This window comes from Notolepis coatsorum, assembly GCF_963971535.1.
Source record: "Notolepis coatsorum genome assembly, chromosome: 4".
In the NCBI taxonomy this organism is placed as follows: Eukaryota; Metazoa; Chordata; class Actinopteri; order Aulopiformes; family Paralepididae; genus Notolepis; species Notolepis coatsorum.
The window spans coordinates 53,232,632-53,239,521 of NC_140168.1; the positions used below are offsets into that span (position 1 = coordinate 53,232,632).

A 6,890-nucleotide genomic window follows, 5' to 3' on the forward strand; every position below is an offset into this window, starting at 1 on the left:
ACTCCAAGTGCGAAGCTCCAATGTGCTCACTTCCGCGGAGTCCACCCCAAGTACCGCTCGACCATGGGAGCACCCAAAGGGCCCTGGCATACTCGGAAAACTGACATGGACACGCACGCGGACACGGACACCAGGGGCGGAGCTAGGGGGTGGATACCTGGGCTCAAGCCCCGGATGTATTCTGAAAAGCCCCGAATCTATTTAAATAAAAATTATATTTTTTTTTTTTTTTTTTTTTTTTACAATTCATCATTAATAATAATAATAATAATACATCTATTTTATATAGCGCTTTTCCAGGTGCTCAAAGACGCTTTACATGGGCAGGAGAGACAAACTATGGCAAAACAAAAAACAGAACAAAAATAATACATGACAAAAATAAAATAACACCGACAGAATTAGAGGTCAAAAGCAAGATTGAAAAGGTGAGTTTTGAGGGCTGATTTAAAAGATGTCAGGGTGTTTGCATCACGGATATGGCTGGGGAGGGCATTCCAGAGGGAGGGGGCAGCAGCAGCAAAGGCCCTGTCGCCCCAGGTCCGGAGCCTGGTCGTGGGAGGTGTCAGGAGGTTGGCATCTGCAGACCTAAGGCGACGGGTGGGCGTGTGACGGTGGAGGAGGTCGGACAGGTAGGGAGGGGCAAGGTTGTTGAGGGCTTTAAATGTGATGAGTAGTATTTTAAAATGTATCCTGTATTTGATTGGAAGCCAGTGGAGGTCGTGGAGGACAGGGGTGATGTGATCAGAGCGACGGGTGGAGGTGAGCATGCGGGCAGCAGAGTTTTGGACATATTGGAGTTTATTGAGGATAGTGTTTGGTGAGCCGTAGAGGATGCTGTTGCAGTAATCTAGTCTTGATGATATGAATGCATGAACCAGTGTTTCAGCAGCGGAGAGTGATAGGGAGGGGCGGAGACGAGCAATGTTCCGGAGGTGGTAGAAGGCCGATTTGGTTATGTGGTTCACATGGCGGAGGAAAGAAAGGGTGGAGTCCAGGATGATGCCAAGGTTACGGACGTGAGTGGAGGGGGTGACAATGGTACCATCAATATTTAGGGTGAAATCCTGGGTGTGGCTGGTGAGGGATTTTGGACCGATAATGATGATTTCTGATTTATTGCAGTTTAGTTTAAGAAAGTTATCATTGTTACATGAAAATATGTTTGCACCAGATTTAGCAGAAGCTAATTTCCATCTGTGGTCTATCCAGCTGCTAACTGTATTTGAGTGAGTTAAGTCTTGGTGTTATGGTAGACTCAGACCTAAGCTTTAAATCACAATCAACAAGTTGACAAAAACTTAATTCTTCCACCTTAGAAACATAGCTAAAGTACGGCCATTTATAAATCAAAAGGACGCTGAAAACCAGATCCATGCCTTTATCTCAAGCCAACTCGACTACTGTAATGCACTCCTTACCGGCCTCCCGATTAAATACGATGATAACTATTTTATTGCAATGCACTATTGCATTATTTTATTCTATTTTACTAACTATTTTATTGCACTGCACTATTTTACTTTGTATCAGTGAATCATAGACGCCTGGCCATAAGAGCATTCGGAGCATCTCTGCTCTCCCACTATTGAACTTGGGGGAGCAAAGGTATAATCATGCTCCACCACTTTTTGATTATATGGAAAATATGATATATCCCCCCCCAATATATAAATCTAACCATAACTACGTTATGGTTAACTGAGTTTTATAGTGAAAAGAGCAGCTTTATTGGTCAAGATTGAAGGCTCTATATTGCAGGAAATTGCACGTACAGGTACATTAAATTAAAAAAAAATCTGTCGTGGAGGGGGTCGTGCCTGAGCCCCTCCAAACCACCCATTGCCTGCCAAATAAATAAATAATAATAATAATAATAATAATAATAATAATAATAATAATAATAATAATAATAATAATAATAATAATAATAATAATAATAATAATAATAATAATAATAATAATAATAATAATAATAATAATAATAAAAAAAAAAAAAAAAAAAAAAAAAAAGGGGGGCCCATCTGGGCTAAACCCCGGATCTCCTACAATCCTAAATCCGCCCCTGACGGACACGCTGCGCACGCGCTTCTGATTATAGTCCGTGTTTGGTGTCCGGAAGCGTCGCGTCGAGTGCTTATGTTATTGATTGATTGATGATTGAAAACTTTATTAACTGATTGCAGAATGGGTACAATACAGTACGGCTCAATACACACAATTGTTAAGGGGATGCAGACCAGACATCAGGGTCCCCCATTTTCAATTCATAATGACATTTATGACATACACAATATACAGAAAGAATTATCTAATCTAATCATCTAATCTAAACTAATCATGACATTTATGACATACATGACATACAGATATGCAGTACTGTTACATTTGTGACATACAAGACATGCAAATAGACAGTACTGTTAAACAGAGATCCTAACAGTAAATATATGACTACCTCAGAGCACCACAGACCACGGCTTCCTTTAAAAGAGGACTTAAAACATACCTCTTCACGAAAGCCTTCCCTTAGTTTTACCCTTTTTATACATGCCTTGTGTGTTTTATCCCCCTTTTTTTGCTTTTATGTGTTGTTTTTTAATTGCCTATGTTTTTAAAGTCTGTTTTTACTCTGTAAAATATTTATTGAAATCATAATTTATTAAAGACTTGTATAAAGAATGTTCCATGTTCTGTCATCTAATAATATATTCCATTACCTTTCCTATCGTTATCGAAGTCAAAATGTTGCCATTGTGACAACATAAAGCAGCTGGACAACAGATATAATTTGCATCTAGTAGGCATGGACCAATGTGTGATTTTGGTGGTATGTGCTATTTGTCCCTTAGTATGCGCACACACGCACAGTATAATATGCATGTAATAAATAGTTTGTTAATAAACTAATAAACATTTTTCATTTAAAAGCACATGTGCTCCTTGAGAAAAAAGTTAGCGTAGAGCCCTGGAGAGAAAAATAAGTCATGTTCAACAGAGAGAGACATAACTATCAAACCCCACAACCTCTCCAACAGAGAGATAAATTTAACACTATCAAACCCCACAACCTCTCCAACAGAGAGATAAATTTAACACTATCAAACCCTCCAACCTCCAACAGAGAGATATAATTAACACTATCAAACCCCACAACCTCTCCAACAGAGAGATATAATTAACACTATCAAACCCTCCAACCTCCAACAGAGAGATATAATTAACACTATCAAACCCTACAACCTCCAGAGAGATATAATTAACACTATCAAACCCTACAACCTCCAACAGAGAGATATAATTAACACTATCAAACCCTCCAACCTCCAACAGAGAGATATAATTAACACTATCAAACCCTACAACCTCCAACAGAGAGATATAATTAACACTATCAAACCCTCCAACCTCCAACAGAGAGATATAATTAACACTATCAAACCCTCCAACCTCCAACAGAGAGATATAATTAACACTATCAAACCCTCCAACCTCCAACAGAGATATAATTAACACTATCAAACCCTCCAACCTCCAACAGAGAGATATAATTAACACTATCAAACCCTACAACCTCCAACAGAGAGATATAATTAACACTATCAAACCCTCCAACCTCCAACAGAGAGATATAATTAACACTATCAAACCCTCCAACCTCCAACAGAGAGATATAATTAACACTATCAAACCCTCCAACCTCCAACAGAGAGATATAATTAACACTATCAAACCCTACAACCTCCAACAGAGAGATATAATTAAGACTATCAAACCCTACAACCTCTTCAACAACGAGGCCGACCTCCTCTACCGACATGCCAACACTTATAAACCGACATTATTTTACAGCATGTCACGCATCAGCCTCTCAGTCCTACATGACCGACGGCAACGGCTGTCAACTCTGTTACTGAACCACAGAAGTCAGCACACTAATGAACAAATAAAGATAGAGATAGATGGACAAAACTAAGTTAGTTGGACAGTTGGACTCACTCACTTAATCCTTGCTCAACACTCACACATGCGCTCAGACTCAGAGAGAGAGAGAGAGAGAGGGAGAGAGAGAGAGAGCCTGAAACAGAGATACACTTCCTCACCAAATGTGAAAAATATAAATATCTTAGAGAAACGCATTTAAACAAATTTGAAAAGATTTTCTTAAACTATCAGATACAGAAAAACACCCAGTCCTAAAAGGGGAGGACTCAACAAGCTGTGAGCTAGCAGCAGTCTATGGAGTCTAACTGAGGGACAGTGAGTGGCAGTCACCTGACACGCGTTTATGCTGTAATACTTGATGTTTTGATGATATTTTATGATGATATTTTTTATGTACTTTGACATTGATATCTGTTTTCTAATTCCTGTTTAATGTTAACTTAATATGAATCATTTGCTTTGGCAACATGTACAAGTTACGTCATGCCAATAAAGCCATTTTAATTAAATTTAATTGAGAGAGAGAGAGAGAGAAAGAGAGAAAGAGAGAGAGAGAGAGAGAGAGAGAGAGAGAGAGAGAGAGAGAGAGAGAGAGAGAGAGAGAGAGAGAGAGAGAGAGAGAGAGAGACAGTACTGTATATTTGTATGTCGTGTATGTCATAAATGTTATGATTAATTGAAAATGGGGGACCCTGATGTAAACAAGACAAACGTATTTCTCTGGTCTGCATCCCCTTAACGATTGTGTGTATTGATCTGTACTGTATTGTACCCATTCTGCAATCTGTTAATAAAGTTTTCAATCTTCAATCAATCAAGAGAGCAAAAGTGGAGTCAGAGAGAAAAGGGAGAAAGAGCAAAATAGAGTCAGAGAGAGAGCAAAATAGAGTGTCAGAGAGAGAGAGTCAGAGAGAAAGACAAAAAGAGAGAGAGAGAGCGAGAGAGAGAGAGAGAGAGAGAGAGAGAGAGAGAGAGAGAGAGAGAGAGAGAGAGAAATAGTGAGAGAGGAGAGAAAGAAAGAGAAAGATATAAAGAGATAAGGATAGAGAGAAAGAGAGAGAGAAATTGAGAGAAAGAAAGAGAGATGGAGAGATAGAAAGAGATAGAGATGAGAGCGAGAAAGAGAGAGAAAGAAAAAGAGACAGAGAGCGAGAAACAGAGAGAGCGAGAAACAGAGAGATAAATCACTTACCTGTTCAGTGTGGTCTCGTAGTTCTATGGAGGTAAAGACAGATCAAGTTAAACACTAAATGTAATGTAAATGTACTAAACATCCTCAGCATCATTCCCTATGAACTGAAGAGAGACCAGTCCTGACCTGCAGGAAGGAGACGTCTTCAGCTCTCAGCTCCTGCTCCAGTCCTACTAGGGACACTCCGATTGTGTCTGAAAGGGTTGACATCTCCTCAATCTTCTCCTTCATCGTCTTCTCCTTCTGCTCCTCTTCCTCCTTCAGTGCAGCTACCCTGGCCTCCTCTTCCTCGTGGAGAAACTGGTAAAGCTTCTTAAACTCCTCCTTAATCTGCTTCTCTGTGCGCAGGGCCTGGACCTGGAGATTATGGGGTTAAAAATCATGTCTCTCCCACAATGGACTACAAATGTACAATAGGTCACACATTTTTACTGTGTGCAGGTTGAGTGCAGCTACAACCTTACAGTAAATTATTTATCATTAACACTGAATATTTGTACCTTTAAGTGTTCTGCTGTGTGGACGCATGTTTGTATGATTTCTTTAAAGGCCTGTAGCTTGTCACGTAAGGTCTTCAGTGGAGCCTGGAGCTTCTCCTGCAATGGAATTCATTCATTCATTATACATTTCACTTGAAAGATGCAAGTCTTCCCCCTGAGGACTCTGAGCTGCAGCACCGGTTTCAACACACGGACTGGAGTACATTTGCCACCCAGGCCACCCTGGACTCCCACACTGACATTGACTCCCACACTGACATTGACTCCCACACTGACATTGACTCCCACGCTGACATTGACTCCCACGCTGACATTGACTCCCACGCTGACATCGACTCCCACGCTGACATTGACTCCCACGCTGACATTGACTCCCACGCTGACATCGACTCCCACGCTGACATTGACTCCCACACTGACATTGACTCCCACGCTGACATTGACTCCCACGCTGACATTGACTCCCACGCTGACATTGACTCCCACACTGACATTGACTCCCACACTGACATCGACTCCCATACTGATATTCACTCCTACACCTCCTATGTTGTGGACAAAAATAAATCAACTCCAACATCAGTGTCTGAATCTAATCCCATCTAATTGTTCTGATTGTCTAACGTTTCTGTAGTCATTAACAACGTGACAACACTGTACATTTGTATAATTACTCTGTGTATTGAGTATAATTAAAGATTGAATAAATTAATATAATAATAATTTTGCCATACCTTGTGATACTCCAAAGAACCTGCTGGAGCTCCCTGGCTTCTCTCCCTGAAGGTCTCACACAGGTTCTTCAAAGCCAAGTTACGAGGAGGATCTGAACTTGAAGAGATTTCCCTACAAAGTGGACAGTTCTTGTCTTCTCTGACTCTCCAGTATTCCTGCAGACAGGCTTTACAGAAGCTGTGGCTACACGACAAGATGACAGGATCTGTATAGATCTCACGGCACACGGGACAAGACATATCCTTTTCAAAATGAGATGAAGCCATTTTGTCTCTCAGTAACACTCCTTCCTCTGGAATGCTCCCTGAAGTTTACTTTCACTTTGAATGACGATTGTTATAAACTTACTTAGATTCAGTCAGCAGCTGGTTGAAGTCACTGTTTGATCACTATTCCTTCCTGTGTTTGTCTAAAGCTAGTGCTACACATTCAGTACGAGCTGTGGGTTTTATCCAGAGTCTTTTACAGCAGGCGCATGTCGTTCGGTGTGTCGGTCGAAGAGGAGTGTAGCAACTCTG

The 6,890-nt window shown here is 40.6% G+C and overlaps 1 pseudogene across 1 annotated transcript in view; it reads right to left on the reverse strand.

The window, feature by feature from the left end:
- Positions 1–6,638, reverse strand: part of LOC311226524 (E3 ubiquitin-protein ligase TRIM35-like) — an 8,848-nt pseudogene extending 2,210 nt beyond the window's left edge. Inside the window, exons 1-4 of the transcript in view lie at positions 6,372–6,638; positions 5,638–5,733; positions 5,264–5,494; positions 5,138–5,160 (exon numbers count right to left, since the gene is read on the reverse strand). The product of the transcript in view is annotated as an E3 ubiquitin-protein ligase TRIM35-like (transcript). The remainder of the gene's footprint in view (positions 1–5,137; positions 5,161–5,263; positions 5,495–5,637; positions 5,734–6,371) is intronic.
- Between the last annotated feature and the right edge of the window lie 252 nt (positions 6,639–6,890).